General features: G+C 41.7%; 1 pseudogene; it reads left to right on the top strand.

Moving 5' to 3' along the window:
* The first annotated feature begins 1525 nt into the window (after positions 1-1525).
* On the top strand, positions 1526-5973 carry LOC125390287 (NEDD4-binding protein 1 pseudogene; annotated as a pseudogene).
* The last annotated feature ends 770 nt before the right edge of the window (positions 5974-6743 follow it).

Raw genomic sequence — 6743 nt, 5'->3', positions numbered from 1 at the left:
TCCTTGGTGGGGCTTTAGGGCCCAACAACTTCAATTACTATATTGGAAAAGCATGTAGAGGACAACCTTGCTTTTTTCTGACTTTAGTAAAATTGTTTTTATTAAATGCTATCTCCATTTAATTTGATTTTATCTATGGGCTTTCCATACACTGCCTTTATTTTGTTGAGGCATATCCCTTTTATCTCTAATCTCACCAGGACTTTTATCATGAAGGTGTGTTGGATTTTGTTAAAGTTCTTTTCTGCATCAAGAGAGATGATCATGTGGGTATTTTCTTTCAGTTTTTTTAAGATGGTGAATTGAATATACTGATTTTCTTATATTGAGTCATCCTAGAGCCTCTAGGATGAAGACCATTTGATAATAGTGGATGGTCTTTTGATGTGTTCTTAGATTCAGTTTGAAAATATTATTGAGAATTTTTTCATCGATGGTCATAGAGAAAAATATATATAATTCTCTTATGTGGGGTCTTTATGTGGTTTGGGTATTAAATAACTGTGACATCATAAAATAAACTGAGCTATGTTTAATGAACATAAAAACAAATTTGAGGAGCATTATTGCTAACTATTCCTTGAAAGTCTGGTAAAATACTGTGCTGTCCTTGTTTTCTTTTTTTTCCCAATTTTTGGGGGACTTTTATTTATTCATCTGTTTATTCATCTATTTATTTATTTATTTATTTATTTATTTATCAAGGGGTTATGGGTCTATGCATATTGCTTACCTAATCATGATTTAATTTTATTAAGTGGTATTTATTGAGGCAAGTATCCCTTTGTGAAGTGGCATTTCAATTGTATTTTAAGAAAGAAAGACTGCCTAAAAATCTGAGAGTAAAACAGTCCCAGTGGTCATCCTTACAAACCAGGTTATTATGGTAACACGCTTGTTTAAATCCAGTAGTCACTTGAACACAAACCTTTAATCCCAGTACCCACAATGAAAAACACCTTTAATACCAGAAGCCACATTGACACCAACTTTAATCCCAATAGTCACATGATATACACGTTTACAGGAGCCACATGGGTTGGCATAGATATCAGGTGGTACATTCCGTTAATCATGGTGGTGCATGCATTTATCCCAAAATGACCCTCAGATGTTTCCTCTTACCTCATCTGATCTGGCAACTGCTCTCCAGCCAATTATTTGTAATATCCCTCTTAAATAAGACAATCATAACAGTTAAAGAACGACTCCCAGACACCCCCCTTGCTTCTGTGGTTTTATCCTTTAGACATAGCTGATACCAGCTATTTGGGGTCTTTCTGGTTTTTCGAATGCTGAAAGACCCTGTCATGACAGAATGAATAAAATCCTCATGCTTTAAATCAGCTGTGGTGTGAGAGATGGTCGCTTGGTTGACTCTTCCTGGTAGTTGGACCCCAGGGCTCAACAGAAAGTATGGTGTGTCAACCGGACCTGTAAAGGTCCCTGGGAATGGGGGTCTTATTTGAGGAGAGGCCATAGCAGCTGGTTGTTTACAGAACTTGGGAGGAGACTAGGATTGGATATGGAGGTGAGGAGGGAGAGTGAAGATGTGGGGCTCTTCTTTCTGCTCTTCTGGCCTACCTGCCTCTCTGGCACTTGACTGGCTCCTACCTGCATATACCTGCTCGGGTTGGGGCCCAGGGTAACAGGGTGAGTGTGGAGGAAGGTTGGAGGGAAACATGGGACAGAGGAAGAGAAGGCCACAGCCGGTGGTTTGCTAAGGAGCTAGAGATGGGACTGGGGATTGAATTTGGAGGAAAGGAGGGAGAGTGAAGATCTGTAGTTAGCCTTCCTGTTTTCCTGACTGGAGTGGCCTCAGGGATGCTTATCATACATAATCAAAAGCTTTTGTATTTTGCATTTTGCTACCGACCTCCTGCTCTCTTCAGACTCTGAACTAGATTGCACAGATATTATATACCAGAAAAACTGAACGACACACAGAGAATTTCCTTTGATCATATATGAAATCCTGATATTGAGCAGAGGGCAGTATACTTGTCAAAAGAATAGCTTTGATAAATGGATATGTTGATAGGATAGTGTGCAGAGAGAAAACCCTGCAAGTCAGTTACAGTGCAGAAGTTAGGTGAATGGTATTAAGAAGACAGGGAATGATGAATCTGAGTACTGTACTCAGTCCTCAGAAAAGAGAACATTCTGCAGGATGTCACATGGAAGCATTGTGTGTCTTTGTGTGTGTGTGATTGTGTTCTCTGTGGAGAAATCTTTCAGTATACAGTGTAAATACGTGCCACTTTGATTGGTTTATTAATCAAGTTTAGAGCCCAATAGCTAAACAGAATAAAAGAAGGTAAAAAAGCCAAGTGATAATGATGGTATGAGAAAGTGTGGAGTCAGAGGAGTTGCCAGCCAGACATCCAGGGAGCAGGATGTGTACAAGATGAGGTAACAAGCTTGAGCCATTCGGCAGAACAGAGATTAATAGTGTTGTAAGATTTTAGACAATTCTGAAGCCATTTCTGACTATTCCAAACCCTCTCAGCCTCCATGCCTTCGTGCTTCCCCTACTCCCCTGGGAACCAAGGACCTAACAGCTACACATGCACATACTCAGTTCCTGAACAATTACCCATACACGTATGTTTTGACTCAGTCCCCTGGGAAATGGGGTCAAAATGACCTCTGACCTCATCTGATCTGACAATAGTTCTCCAGTCAATTATTGGTACTAGCCCTTCTCGAACAAGCCAATCATAATGGTCAAGGAACAACCCATCTTGTTTCTATGGGGCCTTCTCCTTTAAAAGTAGATTGTACCAGTTAGTCGTGGTCTCTCGGCTTCCCGAATGCTGGGGGACCCTGTCATGACAGAATTAATAAAATCCTCATGCTTTTGCATTGGCTGTGGTACATGAGGTGGTCTCTGGGGGCGACTCCTTCTCGGTTTGGACACTAGAGTCCAACAGTGTTTGAGGCATAGATGTTAAGAATCAAAAAGTCTTCTTGATGAAATTTTCTTTTGATAACTATTTAGTACCGTTCCCTAATCTTCTGAGAGTAAAGTGATCCCACTGATCAGTCTTCCAGACCAGATTATGGTAACACACACCTTTAATCCCAGTAACAGAAAGACACCCAAATTTAATCCCAGGAGCCACCCTAATTTCCATAAAATAGGGTGGTACACTCCTTTAATCCCAGCTCTAGAGAGGAATATAAATCGGGAGGAAACAGTTCTCACACAGTCTCATGCTGAGGTTCCTGGAGGCAGGATCGCCCTTTCAGACTGAGGTTGAGGTAAGAGCTAGTGGCTGGCTGGCTGCCTTGCCATCTTGATCTTCAGCATTGCTCCATATGTTCTGTTTTCAGTTTCTTCTCCATATTCCTGTATTTAGTTTCTACTTTGGCTTCCCTTGATGGTAGACTTTCATCTGTAAGTTGACATACGGAAGGCTTTTCTTCCTTAAGTTGATTTAGGTCAGCAATTTATCCGAGCAGCATGAAGGCATAATATGATGGTACTATATTCAAAATACGCATATTTGTGGAAGTCAGATGTCAATGTACCTACCCTTTCAATTGTCTTGTGTAAGGATGACTTATTATATTGCTTAAATCCTGAAGGGTGTATAGTATTTTATGAAACAAAGAGAATTTTAAATAGTAATCATGACTAGAAGGAGAGAAATGGTAAAAGCCTACATTGGGGTCTAGAAAGAGTGGGGAGTGAGCAGAGAGGGATGGATGATGGGGAAGTAGCCTATGACAGAGACTGAGAAGACAGGCCATGGAGGCAGAGGGTGTGGGTGTGAATCACTGATAGGAGCCTGGGAAGCTGTGCCCTCCTGTTGTGCTTACCCGGCCTTGCCAGCCTTTGCTTTTCACTCTGCTTTTTTTGTAAATGACCCTGCATTTCCTGTCTGTTGCAGAAACAGTGTGCTCATCACCTACCGGACTCCATGTCTAGGTTCTCCCTTTTCTCCTTTTCATTCTTTCTGTGGTCATTTTGAACATATAAACAACGTACTTGATGCAATCAACTTTTCTTCAAACCTCCATCACCTCCCAGACTGTCCCATCTCATTCTGTCCAAATATCGTGTTCCTTCGCGCTCCTATAATGCACTGAGTATAATCAATGCTGCCAGTTCTCTCCTACAATCATGTCAATAATAACATTGAAAACTAGTCCTGTCTACATGATTTTTTTGACTGACAGGGGTCTATTATGGGATGAATCGTTTAAGTGTAACTTCCATTCTGTTCTTTTTCACTTGCGCAGGCAAATCAACTTGATACAGGAAGTCAAATTTGTGCAGAACTTTCACAAAATATCAGAGTCTGCACAGAAGAATTGAAGAACAACATTGCTGTAAAATTCTTTAGTAACATGATTGAGGAAATCACCAGAAAGTATGGGCCTTCTACAGAACAATTAAAGATCTTGGAAATTGAGAAAGAGAACCAAAGGCTCCAAGGACACAGAGTTTGTGCCCCTAGCTCAATGTGTCCAGATGCTGCTCAGAGCAGAAGTACAGATGCTGGGCTTAGCGCAAGTGAGCTCACAGAACATTCCACACCCAAGAGCACAGAGAGTCACACAGAGCAAAGTGTGGAAGAAAAGTTTTTCCAGTTACCTTTTACAGACTCTAAACTGGATACCTCTAAAGGCAGAGTAAATTGTTTCAGAAGTGGGCCAGCAGGACAGAAACATGAAATGTGGGGCACAAATGAGGACAGTGGTAATGTGGACCTTGAGAGCAATGGCCTCTCACAGACTCTTTCCTCTTCCAGTCCTGAAGAAGTCAGCTTCATTTTGAGGGGAGCTACAGGCCACCAGAGAGGCTCAGCTTTTCCCAAAAACAACTTTCTACATCAAGCTGATCCCTTGCTTCCCAATAACGCGAAGGCTGCCTGTAAGAAACCTGGCTCGTACAGCTCCCCTCAGTCCAAGCCACGTTATTCCCAGAATTCTTCACTGCTGCCACTGCCCCAGCTCTTACCATCAGATACCCATGCAGGATTGACAGGAGCCTCTGATCATACCGATTCTGTAGTTATGGGCATTCAGAGATTTAGAGATATGGGGGTCCAGAGATTTAGAGATATGCTGAAAGTACCGTACAAGCTGGAGTTAAAAAATGAACCCGGCAGAAGTGATTTGAAGCATATTGTTATAGATGGATGTAATGTCGCATTTACCCACGGTCTGCATAAATTCTTCAGTTGCCGTGGAATAGCAATTGCCGTTGAATATTTTTGGAACCTTGGCCACAGAAACATCACTGTGTTTGTGCCTCAGTGGAGAACAAGGCGCAATCCTAATGTCAAAGAACAATACTTCTTGACCCAGCTGAAGGAGGTTGGAATATTATCTCTAACTCCTTCCAGGATGGTCCTTGGAGAACGAATTTCTTGCTCTCATGTCGACAGCTTCCTACTACACTTAGCACACAAGACTGGTGGTGTCATTGTAAGCAATGACAAATTCAGAGAGTTTGTGACTGCGTCAGTGTCCTGGAGAGAAATTATCGCCAAAAGATTGCTTCAGTACACGTTCGTGGGGGACATATTTATGGTTCCCGACAACCCTCTAGGAAGAAACGGGCCTCGGCTAAAAGAATTCCTTAGAAAGGAGGGACCTAGAGACCTGGAGCCTCTACTCAGTGACCTGCCAAATGTGGACACGTTCGCCCAGAGCCACAACACCCAAGTAGCCATCACCAGCTACCAGCCTCCATATTGGAACCAGGGAACCTCTTCAGATCCTTGGCTTCCTCAGCAGCTCCACTTCATATCCCTGGCCAGCATTTCGAATATAGAACAGAACCATCTTATGCCAGCACAGAGATCTTCTGCAGAGACCAGCAAGCTGAGGGAGGCCCTGCTGAAGATCTTCCCTGATTCTGAGCAAAAACAGAAGATTGAAGAGATCCTGGCAGCCCAGCCATTCCTGAAGGACCTGAATGTGCTTTCTGGCCTGATATTGGACCTAAGCCTGGGCTGAAAGCCCAGGGCTGATGGGGACCAGAGCGAACTCCCAACTGTGGACAACCATAGTGGGAGGACATCTTCCAGAGTGAACGGGGCTGCTCTGGATTTCCTAGGAATAGGAAAGGATTTGTTTTATGTTTACACAAATCTGGAGTTTAAAGTCATCCTATTTCTATGTATATAATTTGCTGCTAATACAGATTTAACCTTTTCTGTTAAAGTAAAGCAGATTTTCTGCCATTTCAGAACTGAGTATCAGCAGTTACTCTTGAGTATATTTTCAACTTTGTTTTTAAAACTATTTCCTTAGAGCTGAAGAAAAATTGATGAGTGAGTAAGTTTTGCCTTCCTGAATAAAATTTAATAAAAAAATTAGTGTCTCAACACTCAACTTTGTGCTCTCCCTAGAAACAATATGGGTCAAAGAGAGTTCTGCTCCATCTTGCCATTCAAAGCCCAGGTTTCACAGGTTATCATTGCTTATCATACAAAATATAAGAGCCAAAACTAGAAGGTGGGAAATGACTATAGAGATTACTTAATCAACATATGCTGTACTGGAAAGAGAAATGACATAAAGAAATTAATTTTTTAAAGAAAACTTTTTTATGAGTATTTTTCCTGCATTTGAGCATGTGTACTACACATGTGTCTGGTACCGTGAAGGTCAGAAGAAGGCATTGGATTCTCAGGTTCAGGGTAGATCATTGTGAGCCACCATATGATGCTAGAAACACAAATCTGGTCATTTCTTAGGGTAACCAATGCTTTTACCACTAAATC

This window comes from Myodes glareolus, chromosome 13 (assembly GCF_982192425.1).
Source record: "Myodes glareolus chromosome 13, mMyoGla1.1, whole genome shotgun sequence".
Classification (NCBI taxonomy): domain Eukaryota; kingdom Metazoa; phylum Chordata; class Mammalia; order Rodentia; family Cricetidae; genus Myodes; species Myodes glareolus.
The sequence above is the reverse complement of the archived record's forward strand: the minus strand, read 5'-3'. Positions and strand labels throughout refer to the sequence as shown.